At 39.4% G+C, this 27,727-nt stretch overlaps 1 protein-coding gene and 1 long non-coding RNA gene across 13 annotated transcripts in view; one reads left to right on the forward strand and one right to left on the reverse strand.

Annotated features, from left to right (window-relative positions):
• Window positions 1-27,116, reverse strand: part of SORBS2 (sorbin and SH3 domain containing 2) — a 219,368-nt gene extending 192,252 nt beyond the window's left edge. For all 9 annotated transcript variants that reach the window (XM_029934742.1, XM_029934727.1, XM_029934736.1 and 6 more), the window contains exon 1: window positions 26,575-27,116. The gene's annotated coding sequence lies outside the window, so the exon portion shown is untranslated. The remainder of the gene's footprint in view (window positions 1-26,574) is intronic.
• LOC115287928 overlaps window positions 1-27,727 on the forward strand; it is a 192,255-nt gene that overhangs the window by 67,782 nt on the left and 96,746 nt on the right. For 2 of the 4 annotated variants that reach the window (XR_003906734.1, XR_003906732.1), the window contains exons 3-4: window positions 557-674; window positions 3,655-3,697. This is a non-coding gene — a long non-coding RNA (uncharacterized LOC115287928). Of the gene's footprint in view, window positions 1-556; window positions 675-3,654; window positions 3,698-27,727 lie in introns of those variants that run through there. The other 2 variants (XR_003906736.1, XR_003906733.1) reach the window with 1 other exon arrangement.

A 27,727-nucleotide genomic window follows, 5' to 3' on the forward strand; every position in this document is an offset into this window, starting at 1 on the left:
TTCCTTGTACTCATTTCTCTCATTGATGAAATACGAATCACAGCAGTATTTGACTCATATAATCATTATGAGGATGGAAATATATATGGAAAACCCTTAAAACAATGCGTGATACACAGTAGGTACTCATAAGTGTTAGTTTTGCTGTTACCATCATTATCTCAATGATGCACAACACCTAAAGTTAAATCATGGGCTTTAAGGATAAAGAATCTTCAGTTAATTTTCTGGTTCTGCCCCTTATCAGCTCCTTGGCTTGGGCATGCACTCTGTGTCTCAGTTCCCTCATCTGAAAAGTGGGGATATCATTAATTGCCCTTGAGCATTATTAAGAGGAATTTGAAGGTAATGTATGGAAACCACAACTGGCACACAGTAATAATTAGTAGTTTTAAAAAATCAGATAGAAAAAGATCTTCACAAATACACGTACTCTGCTGATGGGGAAAATGAAAGGGATCAGACACACCTAAATATTGAGTTTAATTTCCTTATAACTTATTTCAGATAGCTCACATTCTGACTTTTATGGTTTTGTTTTCAATTTTGATATTAGACAAGAATTCATGGAATTGTCAAAAAACTGGATTAAGAAAATTCCCATCTCTGCCCATGACTTTATCTGTGATTGACATAACAGCCTCTTTAAAGCAACATTATCATCAACTTATTTGGTGAGTAGAAGAAGGATGAAGAAGAAAGATATTGGCATTAAAAAGAAGTAGAGAATTGACTTTGTAGGAGTCTATCATACCCTTACCGAACGGAGAGGCAGAGTTGTAATCTTCTCTCTCTTTGTTACAATCACTTATATCCATTGACGACACTTACAAGGAATGATAATTGAGGTATAAGTACCCCTCTACTATAGCAATTATTACATTGTTAAAAAAAAATCAAGTCTTTAGAATCATGCAGAGCTGACCCCAGGCTTAGTTTCCTGAGTGGCAAGGCCTGTCACTTTGAGCAAGTTAATTTGCCTGAACCTTGATTTTCTTGTGTATAAAATGCAGACAATACCACCTACTTCTTTAGAATACTTTTGAGAGGATGAAATGAGTCTGTGTGTGAAAATCAGTTACTTAGTTAAGAGCCTGTTGTTGAATAGGGTTCAGTGAGGTTCATATAGGTTTAATACTTTGTTGTTGCTGTTGATTGGTCTTTTTCTTACTGGTAGGCTCCTTGGGAACAGGATTCCCTCTGAAAATATAAGTATAACCAGTTCCTAGAACAGCGTCTGGTCACTAGAATGAACTGAGCGTGTATGTGTGTGTATCAGATGAACCAAGACAGGGATATTGAATGGGAAACATGAAAACGACCACAGAAATGCATAGAAGGCTCCTAGGTTTAACGGGAAAGAACTGAGAGAGACAGGCATTGAAAAATTGAAGTGGTGTTCTGGAGAGTAGATTTAGGATAAAAGTAAATCAAGAACAACATTATCCTCACACAACATATTTGGAAGGGAAGGACAAAGCTGTAAGGGATAGACAAAGGTTCTCAGTGGTGATGGTTATGATACCTGAAGGGATTATAAATAGCATCTTTAAATGGGGCTATTTCTATGTATTACCTGTATTTTCTTCTTTGTACAAAGATGGTAATGAATTTAGGTCCGTGACTTTTGTTAACTCTGTCTGATTCTTTCTTTAATTCACAGGAGTTTTTATATAAAACTTAAATCTTTTAGTTGCTTTCTGAACCCCTCCTGCATCCTCTCACATCCTCTCTTCCTTACACTGGGCACCTCCATCCTGGTGGCTCATAGGTTTTATGTCTCAGTGTAGGGACAGTAATCCTCAGTGGTCAGGCTTTATGCAGTGGTCCTGCCCTAGATCTTTGCCTGTAAGACTTCTCAGACATGGCATAGTTTGGAAATTTTCATCACCAATTTTGGCCTCCCGTGTTCTTACCTTTCATGTAACCTTAAATCATAGCTGAAGAAACATTGTAACACCCGCCCAATCGTCCCCTTTACATTTTGACATTTGGGATGCACAGGATCACCTTATAGGAAAGCCATTCTTAGGAGCAGGGTCTGAGAGGTATTGTTCCAGTGGGGGTGAAGGGGCATGGACAGAGCCTTCTAGATCTGAGATAGGAAACTTCCCACTGGGTCCTGTCAGTCTGTAGCTTGAACACCAACACTGCTGAAGCACCGACTGCTGCTTTCTCTTGCCTGCGAACAGCTCAGATGGAGATGTGCTATTCATGCCTTCCACACCCCAGCGAACTAAGCTGGAGGGTAATGCTATCCACAGTAGTATGTATCACATTTAGGTGTCAGGGGATAGCGCTAACGGCAACAAAAAGGTTTTCAAAGAGAAAAGAAAATAGACGTGAAGAGGAGAGATTCTCAAAAAACTTAGTGAGAAGGGATTCAGTGGGGGAAAGAGATTAGCAGACTATACCTTAATGAGGAAATAAGTATAATTTGGAGCTTCAAAATTTAGTAATAAGTACATTTGAATTGAGGCATTGACCAGACTGTTGACTAGAATAAAGTGATCCTAGAATCAATCAATCATCAAGGGAGAATAACACCACTTATGAGAAGTAGAAAAGTGGCTCACGATGAGATAATTCTGCGAGAAATTATTTTTATTAATACAGGCCTCACTTCACAAAATCTCCCAAAAAGGAGAAGCGTGCAGCTGGGTTTATTTTATAGCATTTTATTAGGATGCACTTATTGGGCGCCTTTTAGTTACACCCTGTAAGGAATCCTACCTACAAAAAAAGATAGAGAAGACTAAATTCAGGTCGTCCTTAAGTTTGCATTTCCAATAGTGGGTAAGGGAAGAAGGAATTGGAAGGGTCTTTGCAAATGATGCCCGTCGCTGTGGGCAAAGCTGAGCTATAAACTGCAGCGGCTCTACCATTCTGCAACCTGAACTCTGTTTTCATGTCGCCGATTAAGATCTATCCACTCGGCCTCTTTTTAAAAGACTTGGCGTACGTTTGAACACACCTCTGAGACTCCAAACTGGACTTCTGCACCACATTCTATTTTGAGTGACCAAAAAGGTGCTGGAAATTTCAGGTAGTAACAAACACCGCAACCTCTAAACTGAGGAACGTGAGATGGTGAATACAGGACTCCCGGGCTTCGGGGCACATCCAGGCTGTGGGCGCCTCTCACCCTCTGAGGTGCTGGACTTCCAGACCAACCCGGGTTAGCGGGTCTTTGTTGTGAGGATGTTTTACTTCCAGTTGACATAATATTGTTCTGTTCCCCCCTGTTCCTTGAACCCTTAAAAATCACGTTAAAGTCCATTTTTAAAGCTTCCTTTTGTGCTGCTTTGAGATGGTTATTAATCCTTGTTAATGGGAAATGGTATTGCCTTCCTTCTATTCCTGACCATCTCCACAGAGAACTCATTCTCGCTTACTGCACCTCATCTTGCCCAGACCTGAGTTAGATACAGAGATACTCAGAGCCTTCAGGTTTCATGCCGAAATTATTCAAAATAAAATCAAAATAGTTTTATCAAGATATAATTCATCAAATCACTTATAAGTTCCATTTGTAATTTATATATTATATTTTATATTAGCTATTATATATTATTTTTATAAATATAATCACATAAATAAACTTCTGTAATACATTATTTTGATATAATTTATTTCCCCTCTGTTTTATTTTAGTGTGTGAGAGGAGAGCAGGGGAGGGGGCAGAGGGACAGAGAGGAGAATCCTAAGCAGGCTCCATGATCAGTGCAGAGCTGGATGCGAGGTTCGATCCCACAACCCTAGGGTCATAACCTGAGCCTAATTCAAGAGTCGGACGCTTAACCAACTGATACAGGTGCTTCTATATCAATATAATTTATCAATTAAAATCATAATTTTATTCTACAAACTCATTTTTACTTTTATTTTTTTAAATTTGCATGGTAACTTCAGAACACATTAGTTTCTTACAACAGAGCCATTCAAGAGAAATACAATTTACATCACATTGACTTTTAATGCAGTATTGCATAAAAGTCCTTTTAAGTATCAAAGAAAGAATTCTTGAAAATGTTCAAAGGTGAGGAATGGTTATGTAATTTTGGGGCTGTTCTAGCTTCTCAATCATCTTCTCACTGTCTTAGTGCATTTGGAAGTTCCAAATTTTTTATCTGGAAGTTCAGTAGTTTTGAATTTGAAGGTTCTTCCTACACCTAGAAATACACATAAACTCTTGCACTGTTTGCAAGTCAAAGAGAGCAGTTCCACATGGGCTGTGTTTACCATTTCTGTTTCAACAAGAAACAATGTATCTACTATGACTAAAAGGTTTATGAACAGTTCTTGCTAATTTCTAAGCTGATGAAACATGGCTCTAGTTTCACAGACTTGGAAGAGGCAGGAGATTTAGGGTCTTATTTCCCATTACTTATCTCTACTCACTGCTTCAGCGGTTATGTTAACTCTGTTCTGAGAGCAAATGGCTTTGGGATAAGATGTAAAACACCAAAACAATGGAGTAAGTAAATCAGTCTTTTAACACTTACTGATTAGTGTCCACACTCACACACAATGACACATTTAAACTAAGACATTCCAGATTCTCACTTACATGCTAATCACTGTGGCTCTACAAGTAAGATAAATGTATCTTTGTCATTTCATCTATTGAATATGCACTAATGGCTTCCCCTAAATGGATAAAGACTATATTAACTTCAGGAATTATTACAAGATACCTGAGTAGCTAAGTGATTCTAAAATTTGAATTGTTTCTACCTCAAAAGACCCAAGAAATCTATGGACTCATATTTTACTCCATTATTTGCACACCCACTCACACTTTATTTATTTAAAAATTTTTTTAATCTTTATTTTTAAGAGAGAAAGCATGAGAGGGGGAGGGCTAGAGAGAGAGGGAGATACAGAATCCCAAGCCAAAGTCGGATTCTTACTGATAGCCACCCTGGCGCCCTATCCAGTCACACTTTTAGATGGTCAATTCAAGTAAAAGAAACTGTACATTTTAATATCAATAATGTTAACTTCCTCATTCTGGTAATAGTCCCATGGGCTGGTAGAAAGTCTCTCTCATTTCACAGATAAATACATTAAAATCTAGCATTTATTAATTTAGGGCACAACTCAAGATTCCCTGCTCATAATTTCCTGAAAAGAGCCACTTTTGTGACTCAGCATCGACTTCTGTCATTGAAGTTGTCCTCTTCCACGTCACATAAATGGAAAGACAGCTGATTTTGCTACTTGGTTATAGATATTCCATAATGTTTATACTCTGAAATCTTTTAGCTTTGAATTGAAAACCATGAATATGGGGGAAAAGTAATCAAAAATATCAGTGTCCACAAGATATGCTGCTTGTAATGATGATGATTAAAATGACATTTTTCATAAACAACGTTTTAAACTTTTTCTGAGTGCTAGTTCTAAAATCTGTGCTAATTTTCAGTACAGCTTTAAAACTACCCCTGTTTTGTTTGGGGCACCTGGGTGGCTCAGTCGGTTGAGCATCTGACTTTGGCTCAGGTCATGATCTTGCAGTTTGTAAGTTCGAGCCCAGCCTTGGGCTCACTGCTGTCAGCACAGAGCCCACTTTGGATCCTTTGTCCACTTCTCTCTGCCTCTTCCCTGCTTGCACTCTGTCTCTCAAAAATAAATAAATGTACAAAAAAAACCCTGTTTAAATTAGAATGAGTATAGTTTGTTATATGCCACACTTTATTTTCAGTGATATTCATAAATTTAGCACTTTCATAAGAACAAAATATGGGAAATACATTTATGAATACCATAAATGTTTAAGAAAAAGCTTTTCCACATTGCATATGGTTACATGTTTTGTTTATACAGGCTTATACTTCATGAATTGGGCAATTCAGCATCATAGACAAAGTGTAAGTAGCACTTGAGTGTTACAAGCCCCGGGAAGGCAGGGGTTCGTAGAGTATAGCACCCGCCTCCTGAGGACCCTTACCCCGTTCTGATGAAAATGAACGACAGGATGATGAGGGAGCAAAGTTAGGCAAAGCAGGTCAGGGAATGTATGTTGACCAGTGAATACTTTGCATATGATCTTTTGAATTGTTCTTTTTTTCTCTCTTATTTTTCTTATTTAAATGCCTTGGGGGTGATCTCTTTTGTTTAGGGTTTTAAACTAATTGTGAAATGGAATTTGTCAAAAAAGTTATTGCTAATACTTCCCATCCCTCTCATAAGAGATCACCTTATAATGTGAAAAAGTAAGATTGTTTTCCCCCAAAGCATACCCTCTCAGAGTGGCAACTTTTCTTCCTTAGATCCGAGTGCGCTAGTTAACAAAGGGAAATTGTTCAACACGTACAGAGCCACAAGACTCTTAATTCTTCTCGAACTCCAACTGAACTGTATTTGGTTCCAAAGTAAAACTAATCATTCTTAATCCAGAGGTAAAACCATTGCTGCCAGTAAACAGACCCACTGACATGGAGCACAGAGGACCACACTGGCGATAATCATCTTCCTCGTCACCTCCTACAGTAAAGTGCAGGCGGTTAGAACGGTAAAAGGGAATTGATGAGAACATTTGTATCCAGAGATTTTTGAGATAGAGACAAAGCACGAGCAAGAGATGGGCAGAGAGAGAGGGAGAGACAGAATCCAAAGCAGGCTCCAGGCTCTGAGCTGTCAGCACAGAGTCTAAGGCAGGGCTCAACCTACAAACTGCAAGATCATGACCTGAGCCGAAGTCGGATGCTTAACCAATTGAGCCACCCAGCAACCCTGGTTTGTTTTGTTTTTAATTACTATTGTTTAGCATTGTAATATCATAATTAGATGTCTAAACACGATTGGCCACACAAGTTCCTTTGTTCATCATCTATATGTACCTTACTTTGAAATTTTCATAACTTTAAGTAGGTTTAGAAAATATGAGCAATCAAAATAAGGAAAGAAAAACCATCCACAAACTTATCAGAAAGAAACAATCATTACCAACCTTCTAGATTTTTTTTTCCTCCTTGCCTCTTTATTGTTGTGCTATTTCTGGTCTTTATGAATAAAGCAACTTAATGTATTCTTATAAATGAATGTTTTCATAAAGCCCAAAACAAAGATATACAGGAGACAATAAAATGGAAGTTATAACATTTGCTTTTGGCTGGTCTGTATTTCCCACAAATAGGCAGTCTAGAAAAATAGAGTGCAGGGTTTGGAATCTGGCTGACCCAAGTTTGAATCCTACCTCGTATGTGACCTGTGCCTGTTGTTTAACTTCTTAGAGCCTGTTTCCTCTTCCGTAAAATGAGAATAATACCCTCATCAGAGTGTTTCTGTGAATAGTCAATGAAAGGTATTTAAAGAATTTGGCAGGCTGCCTGACACAGTATGCATTCAATGAATGGTTGCTATTAGTATTATTTATAAGAATACTTAGTTATTTTACATTCCTAACTAACCTTGTAGATCGGAAAGCTCAACACCATGTGACATGAAGATTAGTTTTAGATCAGTCTAAGAGAGACATAATTAAGCAGGTAAATCTATTGGAAAAAGACCATATAATGCATTCTTACGCAAGTACTTTAGAATTGTAGGATTAATTAAAATTCCCCTCTGTTAGCGTAGTTAATGGCAGGAGGGCTATTCTTTGAAATTAAAATCTTTAAAAATAGTAATCTCCCCCATTCTATCCTAACATCATGTTTACAGTTGATACTTTGCATAATTTATGACCAAAAGATTAGTTCACTTTGGTGTAATACAATATAGTCAAAACCAGAAGATACAGAAGTGTGTTATTTTTCTGAAGTTTCTTTGAGTTTTAAGATAAACTTCAAGTTTAAGAACCATGTGATTGTTGCAAGTCTGGTGGGTTTTATAGTAAGAAGTTTTAAATTTAATTATTTATCTATTGTGGTAATTGATTTTTATTTATTTTGTGTATCGCCCCCCCCCCCGAACTCCCCCGCCCCCCTCCCCCAGCCCCAGTAAGCTCTTTTATGGAAGCTGTATTTCTCTTTCATCCCAGGATTCTTTTTTAAAGTTTGTTTATTTTGAAAGAGACCACAAGCAGGGGAGTGGGAGAGAGACAGAGAGAGAGACAGAGAGAGACGGAGAGAGACAGAGATCCCAAACAGGCTCCACATGGCCAGTGCAGAGCTTGATGTGGGGCTGAAACTCACGAACAGTGAGATCATGACATGAACCCAAACCAAAGGTCAGATGCTTAACTGAATGAGCCACCTGGGCACCCCAGGAAATGTTTTTATTAATGGCATAGCTATTTATTGAGACCCTGTTGTGTGCTAGGCACTGCCATGGTACTTCCCACAAATTATTTCATATCATAGTATGAGTGTTTCTGTGATCTAGACGTAATATCCTCGCTTTTCAGGTACTAAACCTGTGGCTGAGGGGTGTTAAGTCACATGTCAGAGATCACACCTCCATGACAGCCGCGTCTACAACTGGACCTTGTACACAGCTCCCCTCAGGTGCCTGCCCTGCCTGCTCCCTATTTCCTTGCAAAACTGGGGAGACTTTCATGCTGGATCAGAGGAACCTTAACTTTGATAAGGCATATACACAGGGAGAATCAGTTATGGGATATCAGATATTAAAAAGTATTTATTTCATACTTTCTTTTTTTTAAGTTTTTAATGCTTATTATTTTTGAGAGAGAGAGAGAAGGGGAGAGAAAGAGAGCATGCACACAAGTTGGGGGGGGGCAGAGAGGGCCACACAGAATCCGAAGCAGGCTCCTGGCTCTGAGCTGTCAGCATAGAGCCCGACGCGGGGCTCGAACTCACAGACTGTGAGATCATGACCTGAACAGAAGTCGGGTGCCACCCTGGTGCCCCATATACTTTCTTTTTCAAAGAAAGAATATTGTTATTTACCTCAAAAATTTATTTATGGTTAAGAAAATATATAAATTTTCTTGAAGAATACTGTTTTAAAGTATTTTAAGAATATTTTAAAGTATTCTTAAGAAAAAATACTGTTACGGGGCGCCTTGGTGGCTCAGTCGGGTAAGCGTTTGACTTCGGCTCAGGTCATGATCTCACGCGTCGGGCTCTGTGCTGACAGCTAGTTCAGAGCCTGGAGCCTGTCTTCGGATTCTGTATCTTCCTCTCTCTCTGACCCTCCCTGCTCACACTGTCTCTCTCTCTCTCAAAAATAAATTAAAACATTGGAAAAAAAAGGAAAAATACTGTTACTTAAAAAATATTTATTTATGGGGTTTTGAGGGGTGGAGAGAGAAAGTGTGTGCAAGCAGGGAGGGGCAGAGAGAGGCAGAGAGAGAATCCCAAGCAGGCTCCGAGCTGTCAGCACAGTGCCTGATGCGGGGCTTCAGCTCACATGAGCTCATGACCTGAGCTGAAATCAAGAGTCAGACATTCTTAACCAGCTGAGCCACTCAGGCGCCCATGTTATTTATTAACTTTTAAAACTAAGCAACCAAGAATAAATCTCATAAAATTGTTTACTAAATATAATAAATGACAAGTTGTAATTTGTATTTTTATGACAATCACATAAAGCAGTGACAGGCTAGGCGATAGGTCAGAGAAAGGAGCATGGAGAGACAGATGGGGGAGGAGGACAGAAGACTCTGGACTGGAGCAAGGAGGGAGGGTGGGGGGTGGTACACACTAACATTTATGAGTGTCTAGCGCCATTGTGGTGCTTGGTGCTATTCAGTGAGGTAGACTGCTGCTTACATACGTCATGTGCTACCGGGAGTCTGAAATTCATCATTAGATTTACGTTTTAAGGTAGACGGAGTTCCATTCACAGAAAGCTCTCCATAAAAAATAAGGAAATAATACATCTTTAAGCTCAGCCTGGAACTAGAGTTGCCAGTGGGCAGCCCACCCCAAACTCTTGGTATTCAGCTCATTTGAGGGAATTTCCGGGATGTGTCCTTGCTCCAGTGTTCCTCCCATCCTGTGGGGAGGCTCAATCTTTAGACTTCCATGTCAGATACTCTCGTATCATGGGAAGGGGTGGGGGACAAAGGGTTTTCTAGAAGCAGAATAACTATGAGGAGCTTCCAGATACATCTACCAGGTTGGGGGCTCCGTGATGCAAGACATTGGAGCGATGATGTTCCGGCACGACTGAGGTCCTGGCCCGCGTGTGTGTAGGTGGGAAGGGTGCGGCATGCACACGCACCCCAAGCTCCTCTTCCTCCAGCCAGGAAGGGTGGCCGCAGTGGTGATACTCCGCATATCATCTCATTAACCATCTTAGTAAATATATTGCATTGGATTCACAAAAGGCAAGAGTGTTCACATCCGATGCATAGAAATAGAAGCTGTATGCGATGCTGGCTTCACAGACCTGTCATCCGAGCATTTGCCCCGACCCTGTCTTTAGAAGGGCCACGGGCTGGGCTTAATACTCTGTTGTAAGCATCTTGAAATTATTAATACTTTTTTAATAAGTGGTATCACATTTTAATCTTGCACTAGGCTCTGCATATTATGTAGAAGTTCCTGGCTGTATAAAAAAAAGTTCAACAGAGGGGCACTGGCATGGCTCAGTCAGTTAAGCGTTCGACCGACTTCGGCTCAGGTCATGATCTCACAGCTTGTGAATTCGAGCCCCGTGTCAGGCTCTGTGCTGACAGCTTGGAGCCTGGAGCCTGCTTTGGATTCTGTGTCTTCCTCTCTCTCTGCTCCTCCCTCACTTGTGTTCTGTCTGTATGCCTCTCTTTCTCTCAAAAATAAATAAACATTAAAAAACGTTTTTAAAAAAGTCCAACAGAAATAAAGTCTTTCTAACTTTCTGAGATTCTAATTTCTTATCTCACATCCTTAAAAGATAGAAGATCAAGGTCTGGGGCAATATTGGTAATTCTTCCTTCTCTCCTGCCACTGCATAAGCCCTCTTTACTCCTCTCCCCGCCTCCTCACCCCCCTGCCCTTCCCCAATAAGCTCTCTTTCATTTGCAACTGCAGACAAGGTTTTTATTCTGGTCACTCGCAATAGACATCTTTTGCACTGGCTCCGAAGGTCAGGAGCCGTGCTGTGTAATGTTGCAGTGACTCGCCACCAGTGGCTGCTGAGCACTTGACATGTGGCTAGGTCAAGTCCACGTGTCGTTAAGTGTAAAATGCACACTTTAGACACACACGAGATCGTAAAATAAGTCATTGCTTTTCCTTAGTATTGATTGCTTATTGAAATCTTTTGGATATATTGGACTACATACAATATATTATAAAATTGAGGTCACCTGTTCCTTTTTTACCCTTTTTTTTTAACGTGGCTTTTAGAAAATTTAAATTTACATGTGGCTTTTCAGTTTGCAGCTTAAATTTTTTTCTGTTTGTCTAAATCTCCTTGTTTTAAAGAAAAAAAACAGGTTTTGAACTATTCTATTGAGATGTCCCACTGTATCTCCATCTCAAAAAGTTTCAGACGAGTGTTACTATCTTCTCCCCTAAATATGCTTTTTCCATCTTACTTTCCCAAGACAGAAAACTAGAGATCAGACTATCCCCCTGCCCTCCCTCCGACATGAATATTAAGAAGTACTGATTCTTTCTCCATTTCTCTTGGTTCCAGCACTCTCTCTGGACCTTTGGTCCCGCCGCAGCCAGGGCTTTGAGCTTCTCTTCTTGTACTTTGCACTGTCCCTCTGTGTGGCCTCCTATGTCACGGTGTCTCACCCTCATCCTTTTACACCATAAGACGTTTTATAATGGAAGTCTTATTATTTCACTTACTTGCTTCAACTCTCTCGGTGCCTTTTCGTCTGACTTAGTGTGACACAATTACATTACAGTCTGGCTCTTGTCTGCTTGTCCAGTTTTATTTTCTATCTCTCCATATCGGGCACCCTGCATTCCGGTCACACCAAGAACTATTAGCCCTTGGAGTGTGTCCTTCTTGCCTCTGTGCGTCTGCACATACTGTTCCTTCATCACGGAGGGCTCCGTACATCCCACGATGCATATCCACACATTCTCGTGCCCCTCAGCGCTTCCTCAGGGATGCCTCCTGAGCGCCTCCACAAATAGATCCTGTGCACGTCCTATACCTTTACTACTGCAGTCACACTGAATTACAGTGACCTGTTGTGAAGACTGTTTGCAGTCACTGTCTTAAGTGCCTTCTGAACACTTAGAAAGCACCTGATGCACAGTAACTTTGGCTGAATACACCCCTCACTCTTTCCTCCCTGACGCCCACTTCAGTTCATGTCTGTCTCTTGCGTAAGGTATTGGAACTGTCTCTCTGTAACCATTGCTTGTTCTTTTTATTTGCTATACTGCTAACAGTTATGTCTTTTTTTTAATACACAAAGATGAGCATTACTTTTCCCCACTTAAAGAAACTCCAAAGGTTCCTTTGTTTTTCTAAAGAACAATAGTAATAGTGTGTGGCTACTATTCCTTCAGTGTTTCTGGTGAGCCGGGTGCTATGCCAGTCATTTACAGTAATCTCATTTTAATCCTAATGATCATCCTCAGAGGTGAGTGCTATTATCTCTACTCTATTAACAGCAAAATAGAAGTCTAGAGAGGTGAAGGGACTTGTCCCACCTACTCAATTAGCAATCACAGAGCTGGAAATGAAATCCAAGGTCTTGTAGCAGCAAAGCCCACCTGTCCACCCCACTCCACACCAGACCCTAGTCCTCCTGTTGTTCCCACATCCAAGACCCATCAACCCATCTCCATTGTTCTTTCATGTCTGTACATTTGCACATGTTTTTCTCTTGATCCACAAGTTCCCTGTGAGCCTTTCACACCTCTGAAATCATTGAGTGGGTCATTCACACCTATTGTGACTGTTTGTTCCCTGTCTTGGTACTTAGGATGCCGTGTAATTATTAGTTTCCCTTCCCTTGTCCCTGAAGACTGAACCGTCCTCCAGAGCGGTGACTCATCCGAGTCACCACCAAACTGGGCTAGCCTGGCCCATCAGTGGTGCGCAGCACTTGCCCTTCTATTTAACTTGCTTCTCTAAGAATGATAACAGTACTTGTGGGGGCGCCAGGGTGGCCCGGTCGGTTGAGCATCCAAACTTTGGCTCAGGTCATGACCTCATGGTTTTGAGTTTGAGCCCCTCATCAGCTCACTGCTGTCAGTGCAGAGCCCACTTTCGATCCTCTGTTGCCCCTCACCTCCTGCTCCTCCCCCAGTTGCACTCCTCTCCTCAGAAATAAAAATAAAACATTAAAAAAAAAATACTTGCAAACACTGCCTGAGCACCTTCTATATTCCTGGCCCTGTTCAGTAGGCATGAACAACCCATTAACAGTCGTAATCCACTTAATCCTCACAAAGCTTTTGACGTGATTTATCTTTTTAATGTTTATTGATATTTCCCAAGAGAGTTAAATTGGTAGTACTTATAACTTTAATAGAAAAATAACCTCTGCTCAATACTAAACTCCATAAAATAAAATTTGCCTAATATGTTGGTGGTTGTTAATTTGCATTATTTCTTCTCAACAACTGTGTTTAGAACAGTAAGGTTTCATGTCTGTTTGTTTAAGCAAATACATTTTAAAAATTAGTACTTTCTTTTAAAATTCATGTGTGATGGAATACTACATGGCAATGAGAAAGGATGAAATTTGGCCATTTGTAGCAACATGGATGGACCTCGAGGGTGTCATGCTAAGTGAAATAAGTCAGGCAGAGAAGGACAGATACCATATGTTTGCACTCATATGTGGAACAGGAGAAACTTAACAGAGGACCATGGGGGAGAGGAAGGGGAAAAAGTAGGGGGAGAGGGAGGGAGGCAAATCATGAGAGACTCTTGAATACTGAGAGCAAACTGAGGGCTGATGAGGGAGGAGGGAAAGGAGGTGATGGGCATGGAGGAGGGCACTTGTGGGGATGAGCACTGGGTGTTGTATGGAAACCAACTTGACAATAAACTATAAAAGAAAAAAAATAAAATTCATGTGTGGAGATAAATAGAAGAAAACTGGTGGGGGCAATTTAAATATTTTGACGTAAGTATACTTAGCAACCATGTTTGATGGCTTAAAAAAAGTTATTTCCTAAAAAGTTTATTTATTTTGAGAGAGAGTATGTGCAAACAGGGGAAGAACACAGAGAGAGGGAGAAAAAGAGGCTCAATCTCACAGGACCATGAGATCATGACCTGAGCTAAAATTAAGAGTTGGACACTTACCAACTGAGCCACCCAGATTTCCTCCCAAAAAGCTATTCTTTGAAATGTGGATCTTTTTCTACAGAGTGGCTAAGAAGACATCATTATAATATTTTATTAATTAAAAATGTTCTAATCATAAAAATGGCTTTAATACTAGATAATATTAGTGGAGGTAATATAATATTGATAGAGGTAATATATTCTCAAGCTATATACAGTCATCTGTCCATTCCTTTCTTGAATTAGGCTGTCTCTGAGGTTCAAATATTTTCCAGGTTTTTCTTCACTTTCCTGGTAGCTAAGATGGAATTTCTAGCTGCCTTCTTTAGGCACCTTCATCTAGATATTTCCAACAAATATATCCAATCCTACATGTTCAAATATCTTTTCCCTCATATAAAAAAGCAAAGCAAAAAGCTTTTCTCCACTCCCATTTTGGTTAATGGCCTCATCATCTACCCAGTTGCCTGATCGCCCTTAAATTCCACATACTTTCATACCCTGAATTGATTACTGATGGATGAGCATTAGAAGGTAGGCCTGAGACCCATGAGGCTGAGACTTCATACTCTGATGGAGGAAACCAGGATCTCCCTGAAAAGTCGCTGTAGTCATGTCTCTTCAAACATACATATATGCATGGCTTCCAAAGACTTTAGAGTAAGTTTAGTAACTGGACCACAGATTAGGAGAATCTGACAATATACTTCTAATCCATGAACAACAAAAGGCAAGAGTAGTGGTTGACATTTATGGAACCCTCCTCTATTTCAGACGGTATGCTATTTTCAACATAGGTCTCTTTAACATTTGGTACGATGCTTATGTTCATTTTAGATGAGGAGATGACATTGCAGGGAGGTTTTGTACGTTGGCCTTCTTCACTGTAAGCAGACTGCAGAACCAAGAATCCCACCCAGCAGTGCACGAGTCCGAAATCCATGCTGAAAGCCCCAGCCCCAGCCTGTGACGTACTACTGCCTATTAAAAAGACTAGGTCAGAAAAATATCACCCCAGACTTCTGAAGCCATAGTCATTTATATCAATAATTAAAAAAATGTGTCTTTAGACATTTTGTGCCAGGACATAAAGGAGGAGAGCGTGTGAGATAGTGCTCTGCCAGATAGGCCTTCACTCCTGACTCTGGGTCCATGGCTTTTACTGCATTTTCCTTGCCCCTCTGTAGCTTCTCCAGTGTGGATGGCACTGAGTTCCCCCTCCCCCTCACTTGCATCGTTGGACCTTACCCATCTCTCAGAGTGACAAGGTCTCCCATTGGGGACTTCTTCAACCTTCCTGTAGCTCTCAGAGACTGGCCCCACTTACTCAGTTACCTCTACGAATCCAGAGGTCCCAGGTTCTCCAACTCCCTTTGAGGCTGGGCTATCCTTTGTCTGTGGGTCTTACCTCCCTTCTCTAACTCACCCCTCTGAGGTCTTGCTCCTGGAGGAGACACTTCCTTTTGCATCTTCCCTCTCTTCTGCTGGAGCTTTCCCTGTAGCTACGAACAGGCTTAGTTCTTTGCTGCCGCAAACAATTTTCCTCATTTCTCGTCTTCCTCTTTTCTTTCTACTGTATCAGTTGGGCTGTTCTCCACTTATTTCCTAGTTGTATCGGTTACTTCCGCATCCTTAAAAATACTCACTTCTTAATCTTTTGATGTGCCTTTATACTTGCATTGGAATGAAACACTCCTCAGGGTCAGCAACTGATTCATAAAAATGAGACCCAGTGGGCATTTTACTAAGTCTCAGTTCCTTCCTTTCTGATATAAAATGGCAGTGATGGTTTATACCTCAGAGACTGGTTGTACAGAGTACAGAATTATGTGAAAGCAGTGAGCAGGTCATAACTAAATGCAAGTTGAATGAAAAAATTCTGGATGCCTACAAAGCCTGTTTTTCTAAGTTATTATTGAAATCCCACCTCATTCAGGTCCTAATTCAAATGTAATTTTCTCTAAATCATCTTCCCTGATTCTCATAAACCTTCCTTCCTTCCCTGAGCTGGTTGTTACCATCTCTAGAACTTTATCCTCTGAGACAGAGTTTCTACATCTTCATTGTATAAAAGTAGCTTTTGTGTGTCTTTTTGAAGGAAGAGATAAATGCACTGATTATATCCCCCTTACAGCACTTTATCACCTTCTGTCTTCAATTATAGTAAATTAGTGTTCTTGTCCCATCTCTTTCACTGTACTGTAAGCTCTTTTAATGGCTTGCTAGCTCATCTTCTTATCTTTTCATTCAGTCTAAGCACATGGTAGGTCCATGATGGGTGTGCAATATATGAATAAATGAATTGATACAAAAACTCAAAAACCATTTTAAAATATACAACTTTGACATCATATTAAACTTCAGTCTGTTCTCTCCTTAAGCCATACCCAGGACTGTGGATCGCTCTCATTCTCTGCTTTCCCCAACAAAGCTTCCTTTTCAGTATCAGTTAAAATTGGAAAGGATGTGACTAGCTAACTTATACTAACATACTAATGAGACAACAATCGTTAAAAGTCTGGAAAGAGGAGAGTGGGAGAACTTGTCAGTGTATGGTCAAGCCCATCTCTAGGAAAGGGTGACTCCAGATATCCTGGTCCTCTTGGCAGTTATAAACTCGTGGCTCTATTGTATTTATTGGGCAAATATAATTTGATGATAATTTTAAAATCACTTGTCACCTGGCATTATGCTTGCTGGATGAAATTCTGACTTTATTTCCCAAAAGAATGCACTGACCAATTAATAATTTGACCTTCAGGGGAGTAATTGTTCTTGATGTCAGTCAACAAGGGACCATTCTGTTTGGGCAAGATAAAGTACTCTTGCTCTCTGAGATGCTTTAGGTAGTATGCACAGAGATTTCTCAAAAATGCTTTGCTTTTAGTTGGAAATCAGAACATGAAGATTTCTTCTAAGAACACTAATTTCTACTGAGCTCAGAAGTTGGTTGCCTGACCCCAGTATCAACCAATTTGATAAGAAATACCTGACCCTGGTCCTTTTAGGTCCTAGTCCAGAAACTCCTGCTTGCTCCTTTTTTAGGTTTTAATCTGGATGGTGGAAACCCAGCACCTCTTCTCACAGACTCAGTTAGAAGTGAAATTCAATAAAGTCACTGAGGAATTTGGGAATGAGGCTGTTCATGAATGGAACATTCCCCAGGAAACATAATTTTATGATCATAATCTTTTAGTTCTTGACAGTTGCACAGTTAAATATCAGTGCCAAGAAGAGTGAACCAGAGTTTCAAGGGCATGTTTTCCCAATTCATTTGAGGGGAAGCAAAATGAAGGCTCAAAATGATTACAATGCATTAATGTACCATGTAATGATACATAGATCAAGTTTAATTATTTTACCAGAGAACTGCCAATAAGAGGCACATGTCTCCCTGAAGGGACCTTTGGGACTTTGTGTCAAAAGAAGGTGATTTTCAGAACTAAACTAGATTATTTAGGGCTTTGATTGTCATTTGCTGTTATTTATATAATGAGGGTGATGAAACTCCTCTCTGCTGCCAACAAATCTAGAAAATAATTTAAAATATGTTCAAAACACTTTGTGTACTGCAGAAGGAACTTTTTTATTCAAGAAAAAAGTCATTATTATATAAATGAATTATGTTAGTCTTATAAAATTAAATCTCTGGTAGAAAGGAAGCCAGTGATATAATCAGCTTTGAGACCATATATCATATAAAAAGTCCATGTTTCTAAATAAAGTCAGTTTAAAGGAATTCAGGATACATTACCATTTATCTGAATTACCTAAAAAAAGCCTTTTTCCCAAAACAGTTATATTTTTAACAAATGAATGATAGTTTTTCTGGTAAAGGAGGTATCTGTGCTTTCCCACATTTTTACTGTTTTCTTGACTATCAGAGATAACTAACACATAGGTAAGTTGTTTAGGAGATTAAATCAGGGAAGAAGTCTATAGTGGTTTAAATGAACCAGATCATTAAAAAATTTTTTTAATGTTTTATTTATTTTTGAAAGAGAGAGAGTGTGAGTAGGGATGGGTCAGAGAGAGGAAGATACAGAATCCAAGATAAGCTCCAGGCTCTGAGCTAGCTATCAGCACAGAGCCTGACATGGGGCTCAAACTCACGAACTATGAGATTACGACCTAAGCCAAAGTCGGACGCTTAACTGACTGAGCCACCCAGGCACCCTGAACCAGATCATTTTAGATTGTGTTTCCTCTGTTGAGGAGTCTGATGACTTAAAAAAAGATTGCTCTGATATTTAACTTAGTGTTTTACATGAAAAACATCTAACCCAAACCAACCAAACAATTCAAAAAAACAAAGAAGCAAACAAACACTAAGGATGTGTGGACTGAATTAATTTTCTCATGGTGTTTTTTTTTCTTTTTTTTTTAAGTTATTTATTTTGAGAGAGAGTGAGAGAGAGAGCAAGCACATGAGTGGGGGAGGAACGCAGAGAGAGTGAGAGAGAATCCCAAGCAGGCTCTGCACTGTCAGCACAGAGCCTGATGTGGGACTTGAACTCATGAACCATGAGATTATGACCTGAGCTGAAATATAGAGTTGGATGCCTAACCAACTGAGCCACCGAGGTGCTCCTCTCATGATGAAGGTTACATAGAATCATAAACAGTATGTATTACTTTGACTTCATCCCTTTTCTTTGGTGTAAATATTATTTGTTGCCATATGATATAACCACCTACTTGGGCCAATCATCTATTACTGATTTAATCTTGGTCATATATATGACAAGAGGATGGTGGTAAAAACGGAAATGAAACTGTTGCTCTCTCATGGATTTCACTTTCGCATAGAAAGATTAGACATAGCAAAAACCTCATGAAAACGAAGTAAAAGACAATCTAGTATACAAAGTGGGATGATAGCATCTAAGAAGTAGCAACTAAATGTGTTTATTACTTCTCTCTTTGGGAATAATTTAAGATCATTTGAATACTTCTAGAAAATTCCAATTAAAATGACCTTAAAAGTTTTGTAATTGCCCAGATCCCTCATTACAAGGTAACATGTATAAAGCTCTTGGGATAGTACCTAACACAGACTAAACTCTATACAATTTGCTATTATCAACATCTTTTGGATTGAATAAATTGACATTTTTTTCTGCAGTTTGTTGAAATCTGGTTATTCAGGTTTTTATTGTGTGCTTAGGTTTAATCAGAAGAAGCTATTTTGACTGACCATGTAAAGTCTCCCAGCTCTTATGGTTTTTAACTTGAAAATATCTCCCAGAATGATCTCTTTTTCTATTCTGAATTCTCTGTTTAACTAGATTTTAAAGTCTTAAAATAAAGACCTGAAATTTTTGTAATTTTAGGTTTAAACTTTTCTCTCTTGGGTTTATTTAAAAAGGAAAAATTTAACTTTAGTTAGCCATATTGCTTGACGACTATGATTATAACCTGAGGCTTTAAGAAAGTTAAGAGTAGAAATAAATTTTTCTTCATCTGAATCATTCACCAAATAATGTGTTGCCTTTGAGCTTTATCTAAGCTTCTGGTTCCACTCTTGTTTTATATAATTATTAAATATAGTGCTTCTTACCAGAAAGACTATATTTTGATTTTTAAAATAATAGTATTTTCTAAAATTGTTGTTTTTTCTCCTTTATTTTATGATTTCAAAAAAATCATAATTGTTGTACGTTATTACGTTATTTCTAAATTCAAGCAGCATGAGCACAACACGGGGAAGAACTGGTCGCTGTGAGCCATTTATCCTTCAGCAAACACCGACCCGACTCTCTCCTGTGTTGACCTGTTTGCCGCGTGTCTGCGGTGTTCCAGCCGCTCTCCTAAGCAGCCTGAGGTTTCCCTGTAGCGCGCTCTGTCCAAGCAGCCTGACCCTTCTCCCCCTGCTCACTCTTGCCACCCTCTGCACCCTCACTGCCGTGCACTGCCTAAATAGTTCCAGCCAGTGCTCGAGTTTATTCATTCTTCCACAACAACCAAGTGGTTATCAAGTTTTTTTAATCATCACCACTAATAACTGTCCCTCTACTAATAATGCTAGGCCATGTAAATTTTTAAATCTGGATTTAAAAGAGGCAAGCTCTTGTAGAAGTTACTTATCCCCACAGGATAGAGTATATAATATTTACTGTACTGCACTTATATATCTGACAGATTAAGTGTACTCGTTTTGGAGAGGGCTCAAACTGTTCACCAGGTGACACAATTAGCACAGGATGGATGAAACTGTTACCTAATATTTTTTCTTTTGTTAAGCACAGAGAATTGAAACAACTACATGTGAAGGCATCTTGATAAACTACAAAATAGCTCACTTCTAACCAACCAAGTGTTGCTTTTCTTGGTTAGTAATGTTAAGTGTAGGAAGACGTTATAAAGCATTATGATCTGATCTAACTACCGTCTGAAGAGCCAGAATTAACTGACTTGTCACCAGGTGGAGGACGATTCCCCACAGTCACGTTTTGTTCCGTTTTGTTTTATTTTCATCAATGGGCTGCTGTCTCTACACATGGCCATCTTCATAGAGGATCAAATGTCTTTGAAGAAGTTAACTATCCTCACTTAGAAGAAAGTCCAGGAACTTCAACTTTTTAGGGGAAGATGGCATGAACATTTATACTGATACATTCTCTACAACATGGCCAATAATAATTCTTTAGAATGTCTCATTTGCATATGCTTTGTCTGTGCGTTAAAAACCCCACCATTTCTCAGGCCATTCCCTGCTTCTCGTCCTCATAGAGAACTTTAACAACTGCTGCAAAGCTGGGTTACAGCTTATTTTTGCTGTAGATTTTTGGATTCCTTATGGCTGAGACTTTTAACCACATTAGTTAGTCTGTAAAGGATGCTGCTCTGAATAGAATATTAGAAGGTTTAGAGCCTGCAGGTTTCATCGGCTATTCCTGAAAACATTTATTAGGAAAAGAATCCAAAATGAAGAATTATTACTACATTGATAGGACCAATTCTCCAATAAGTGAAGATATAATTAATTACAAGGAAGTATTTTTGATATGCAATTTATGCCAACTATTGAGAAAAACATTATAAACAAAGTCAGAAAGTTGAATGTCTAGGTTAAATAAAAAGAAAAACATTTAAAAAGTAGACAACAGTACAAATTTTAAAGAGCACTGAAACTTTAAAATACTGTACTGTATTAAAAAAAATTTTCCTTAATGGATATAAAAATAAACTAGAAACTATAATGATAATATTACCATGTTATTATTACTATTTTTAGGTAGGAAAATTTCCCTTGAAAGTGAGATCTTTGGTTAGATTTAGGAAAAGTGAAAGCTTTTTTTTTTCTTTCAAATAATGTTTTTTAAGGTGCAGTATCAACACCGGACTTAGGCATACCTGACCTGTATGGGGAAGGAGGAAACCACTGTCTTTTGGCTAAAATTCCCAGCTGGTAAAATAGACATTTCTGTTTTGAAGACTAGGGGACAGTAAGGTATAGTATAGTTCTATATGGCTTTGTTATGCTACTAGAACTTTTAGACAAACAAACAAACAAGGAAACTGGTCTTTGCTGGTTCTCTGTCACTTAAATAAGATGATCTTAATTAACCTGGAGCTGGAATAAGACTTCTTAATTGTCAGTATTGGAACTCAGGAGCTACAGAGGCGTTTCCTTGAGGCTAAAGGCATATGTCTCAACTTTTTCAGAAATGATGTAAAGAGATTTTGAAAATCACCATATAATTTTTTGCAGTGATAGTTTAGAATTCAATATACATACCTATAATTAAATCATTAGTTTGAGGAGCTTTTAAAAATAACTAATATAATCAAATATTATAAAACTTTGTTATAAAATACAACATGAACACACTCATTGGTTTTAATATCGAATATAGTTATAAATAACTTAGGTTTTCAAAATATTGCTTACTTAAAATAACAAAAATGATGTAGAAATACTATAGACTTGTGTTTCCTGAAGTCTAATTACTATGTACAATTTATTTTTTATGTTTACTTATTATTGAGACAGAAACGGAGCATGAGTGGGAGGGCCAGAGAGACAGGGAGACACAGAATCTGAAGTAGGCTCCAAGCTCTGAGCTGTCAGCACAGAGCCTGACACGGACCTTGAACCCACAAACTATGAATCATGACCTGAGCCAAAGTCAGACGCTTAACCGAATGAGCCACCCAGGCACCCCTATTATGTACAATTTAATATAGCTGACTAAACGTGCTTAGTCTTTAAGATGAATAGAACCAATGTCATCTTACACTATTATTTAATTAGCATGCTGTACATTAAAGTCAGCTGGAAGATAGCCAAAGGAAGCCTTAAAAGGACAGCATGACAGTTAATAGTTGCCATTTATTTTATTTTTATTATAAAAGTCAAGGCTTGAATATAATGCGAAAAAGTCCAGAAACCTGAAATTTTAAAACTTTTTGTTAATGTTTGTTTATTTTTGAGAGAGTGCAAGCAGGGGAGGAGCAGAGAGAGTGGGAGACACAGAATCTGAAGCAGGCTTCAGGCTCTGAGCTGTCAGCACAGAGCCCGATGTAGGGCTCAAACCCATGAACTGTGATACCAGGACCTAAGTCAAAGTTAGTCGCTCAGCTGACTGAGCCACCCAGGCTCCCCTAGAAGCCTGAATTTAAGTGATTTTCTAAATGTTTTGATTTCTAATTTCAAACATTTGGATATTTTAAACTTGCTAATCTTTGTTAATCTATGTACAAAATTTCATAAAATATTCAGTACAGCTTTTGCTTTCAACATGGTTATCTTTGAGACAAAGTAACATATATTTAATTCTTTTTAATAAAATTCCTAATCCATTCTTATTTTTGATTACGACATTGTGTCACCTTTTTCGTAAAAAAGGCTGAATTAAAAGAATAATAATCATGCCATATAGTAAAAGTGTGGGAAGTCTCTATAATTAGGAGTATGTCTATACTAACAGAGATACTAAGAGAATATTCTGTCCTTCACCAGGAACCCAAGTTGTAGGGAAGCCTAATGTACCTAGTGATTACCAGTAATCATTTAGACTTATTTAGGAAAATTAAAAGAAATTCTGCAATCATAGGTTTTATGTCAATTACTTGGTCTCATTCCAGTTCATGAACTCAGCTTTCTTCTAGCTTCAGTATGAAAAATAATTCCATAAGTGTCATTGTTATAATTAGCAATTATCAGCAATTCAATATTAATTTTAAATGGTCTGTTATTTTTATAATTTTTTAATGTTTTATTTATTTTTGAGACAGAGATAGAGCATGAGTGGGGAGGGGCAGAGAGAGAGGGGGACACAGAATCGGAAGCAGGCTTCAGGCTCTGAGCTAGCTGTCAGCACAGAGCCCAACGCAGGGCTTGAACCCACGAATGTGAGGTTATGACCTGAGCCGAAGTTGGAGGCTTAACTGACTAAGCCACCCAGGTGCCTCTAAATGGTCTGATTTTAGAATAAACTTAATAATTTTTTTAATGTTTGTTTATTTTTGAGAGAGAGAGAGAGAGAGAGAGAGAGAGAGACAGAGAGACAGAGAGGCAGAGAGGCGTGAGCAGGAGAGGGGCAGAGACAGAGGGAGACACAGAATCTCCAGGCTCCAGACTCTGAGCTGTCAGCATGGGGCCTGACGCAGGGCTCGAACCCACAAACCATGAGATCATGCCCTCAGCTGAAGTTGGATGCTTAACTAACTGAGCCACCCAGGTGTTCCTAGAATAAACTTCTCATAGGAGTACTTACTATACTTATTTACCCCTGCACATTTCATAATACCTGTAAATAGAAAACTGCATCTTCTAGTTACTAAAGCTTTCAAGCCATTTTTGTTTAAAATTTACAGGTTGTAAAATTTTTCCTTAAAAAATTCTGATATAGGACATTTATAGCTTTTATCACATTGTGGCCCTGAAGCCATGTTTTCATTATCAGGGAAATGAGAGCCTCATTGCTATTTTTAAATATCTTGAGTTTCTCTGATAAAAAGGTAGTGTAATATATACTAGGTTTTCTGTTTTGAGATCAGGTCTGTATTTACAGTAACTAGTAAGAAAATAGTGGAGTTTGAGGTTTCCAGGACAACGACTAAATGCCAAGTCCTAGATACTGGGCAAAGTACACGGAAGGGTCAATAAAACTCTGGGAGCCTGTGAGCAGGGGTGCAGGGAGCAGAACTATAGACATAAGATTCAGATGCAGGCAAAGGAGAAAGCGAGGAAGCATCCGGGAGATCGCCTCGCTGCATTGTGAAGGATGTGTGACAGGTGGCTGCCGCTTCAGGGAGATTTATAGAGAAGTCTGTCCAGAGGCTTTGCACAAGTTTGGCACCGTGCGTTTGGGAAATGACAAAGTATTTGTTATTGCTAGCAAGTGAGCTGGGAAGCGGAAGAAAGTAAGGTTACGTAGACAGACAAAAGCTAAGGGGTGATTTTGAAAGATAGGAATTAAGTCTCTATATGTGGTTCTTAAAGCTGTTGAATTAATAACTGTAGATCTGCTGTGCACCAGTGGGCTTGGAATGCTAATCTTTTGAAGCATATGTAGCCTTTAAAGGTTATGAATGTAGGAAAAAGAACACAGGTATAAAGTTTGTCATTCGTCCCTTGTGCTAAGGCTTCTGTTGCGCACGGTGCTCCTGAGAAGGCAGCCGGCGTGGCAGGCAGGTGCGCCTGAGGTCTCCTGGACCTTGCTCTTCTCACAGCTGCCCTCAGAGAAACTACTGAAAACTTGTGTCCCTGGTAGGTCTTTTCACTGTGCTAATTCTACGAATTTTTTCTTTTTTTCTGCGCCAAGCTCTAAAAGGAATTAAATTGAGAGAAGCTCTCTCTACCTTTTATTCTGTTGTAACAGAATCACTTTCTTGGCTGATATTTTTATTTATAGAATTTAGCTCAAAACTGAGTCTGTTCATGTAGCTTCCTCTGAAAGTTAAACATAAGTGGAGAACGACGCTACTGCTTCCATTTTATTCCATACAGTGTCTCACGTGCACAAATAGGCATCATTCCTATTTGTTCTCGTCATTAAATGTTGGAACACGATTCCCTAGACTGAGTTTGTTCAGTCTGTGTCTTTATTTCTTGAGTACCGGTGACATTTAGAACATAAGTTTTGAAAAATATTATCCCTCTACACTATAATTCACTTACCGGAGGGCTTTTGCCATTGCTGTCTCTGAAACAGATGATGTACACTCATATGTAGCAATAAAAATTATGCTTAGTAACTAATAAAGATGATCCCCGTGTTATCCATATTTTGGGGGAAAAGGGAGCAAATAAAAATATATGTCTTAGAAGTACTCTCAGCTATTATTTATTTCACATTTCATGGTAGATTCAATCTTCACTAGAGCTTTTTATTCAAAGCTTTCAACAAGATGTTTTTCACGAAATGTTTTCAGTAGCATTGTAAATGATCTGATATGTCGGTTGACCAACAATAGAATTGACTTAGGGAAAGCTGAAATGTTTTTGACACAATTTAATCATCGTTTGGTCATCTCCTTATCAATGATTTTGATTTGACTGACTCATTTTGATGCACAGAAACAGCTTTGTTCCTCAGAGACTCTAAATCAAAGAAACACTCACTAAGGGGCAATTTGTACTGCAATCCAAAGTCTGTGCTCGTATCAGGGAGCACCTGACCGCAAACATCCGCAGCAAACATTAGTGGACATTCGCAGGAGGTGTGTGGTGTGTTTGGTTTCAGTCTCCATCTCTGAAACCTATCTGCTTGGGAGAAAAAGCGGGCAATAAAAGAAGTTTCACCGGCATGTACTATAGCTGTTCTTGAACTCAACGCAGAGATCTCTCTTCCTTTCTCTCCTTGGATTCTGAGCCGGGGGGACACATTGGGGTGTTGTGCTCTGGGCTAGTGGGGTGTGCATGATTCTAGGAAAGGACGTGTGAGCAGCTTCCAATATCTACACTGTTTGCTTTACAACTACCCTGAATTAAATCAAACAGCACACCAAGACTCTAAGTTCAAAATAAGCAAGTGCAAAATCCACTGGCTATTGTGACCTAAATAGGGAACAGAATGCCTTAATTGAAATGCATACATCGGTATGCTGTTAAATAAATCATTTATGAGGCTTCAGAAATGCTCCACAATGTTCACGCTGCTGATTTTCCATGTAATTCTCTTAATATATGTCAAAGTACAGCTAATAAAAGGACCCATTGTTTATAAAGGAGAAAGGTTGTTGGTTATGCAGTCTGTCCAGAATACCAAGCTGTCATGATTGTTAAAACACTAAGTATCTTAAACTCCAAGGCATATTAGTAATTTTTTTTTGGTCATACAGTTTCTGGAGCCTAAGTCACTCTAACAACTCTGTGTTTCTGACACTGTTTTATGGAAATGTGTGTGTGTGTGCATGTGTCTTTGGCAAATCCAGATAATGATGAATGTAAATCTTTTAGGTTAAGTTTTGCTCCCAATTATTGTTACGCCGTGCTTTAAAAAAGGCAAAAAAGCTTACCTCTGTCAGTCAAGTGGATCCACAGGGACCTCCTTCCCAGCCTCGGCCTCAGCGTGTGGGCAGATGCTCTGTGAGCCAACAATCTGTTAACAGGAAGCAGGTACACCCGAGAGCGTCCGCCTGCGTTACAGTCCGGTGCCCATCGGAGCACACACCTGCTCCTTCAGACCTGCCACTCAGATGCAGCAGGGCGCGCAGGACTGCTCTTCTCAGATGATAACGCCCTGCTCTCAGGTCACTGGTGCTCAGGGCAAGCAGCTAGAGAGCAGCTGCGACAATGTTGCCGGGGAGGCTTGCCTTCCGAGACAAAACCCTTTTCTGCTGTCTGATAGCAGACATGCAGCATTATCACTCTGCATTCCACGTTCTCAAATCAGCTCTTCGGAGCAGCAGTCAACAGCTTGTCCAAAGGGCAGCTCGCAGGCACGCGAGGCTCTAATAACTGCATGCTAACGTGCCCATTACTTCTCTCTTCTCTGGATGGATTTTTAAAAAATGCTTCTTTCAGGGTGAAGCTCAGCAGAATATGCCACACGGTTTTCCATAAGTAAAATGGCTGGCCCTCTCAGCACTGCTGCAGACAGCTCATTGGGTTCCACTGGCTTTTCGTAGCCATAGCAACAACCAACAGACAGACTTAGACAGCAGGCATGGCTGATCATGTGCGGCACACCGCCACAGCTTGTTAATTTCCTTTCACCAAACTCATCATTTTTCAAGGAGGGTAGCTTCTGGTATCTTTCTCACTGTTTCACCGATTGCACAAGTGCTCTGAGTTTTCAACTTTCCTGAGGAACTTGGGCTGGGTGAGCCAGGGCTACATGTGAAACTGAGAAAGGGAAGCCCTTCTGTGTAGATGGAGTCGGGTCTATCCAGGTTAATACCATGCAAGTCGCTGTAGAGACGCTAATTGGCACCATTGTCAAAACAGATTCTACCTTCATGTCACCGACTGGGCATAATGGAGATTGGCATATGTGGGCAGTTATACTTTGTGTTTTTATTTTTTTATTATTTAAAATTTTTAAATGTTTATTATTGAGAGAGAGAGAGAGAGAGAGAGAGAGAGAGAGAGAGAGAGAGAGAGAGAGACTGACCTTGAGTAGGGGAGGGGTAGAAAGAGAGGGAAACACAGAATCTGAAGCAGGTTCCA

This window comes from Suricata suricatta, chromosome 1, assembly GCF_006229205.1.
Source record: "Suricata suricatta isolate VVHF042 chromosome 1, meerkat_22Aug2017_6uvM2_HiC, whole genome shotgun sequence".
NCBI lineage: Eukaryota > Metazoa > Chordata > Mammalia > Carnivora > Herpestidae > Suricata > Suricata suricatta.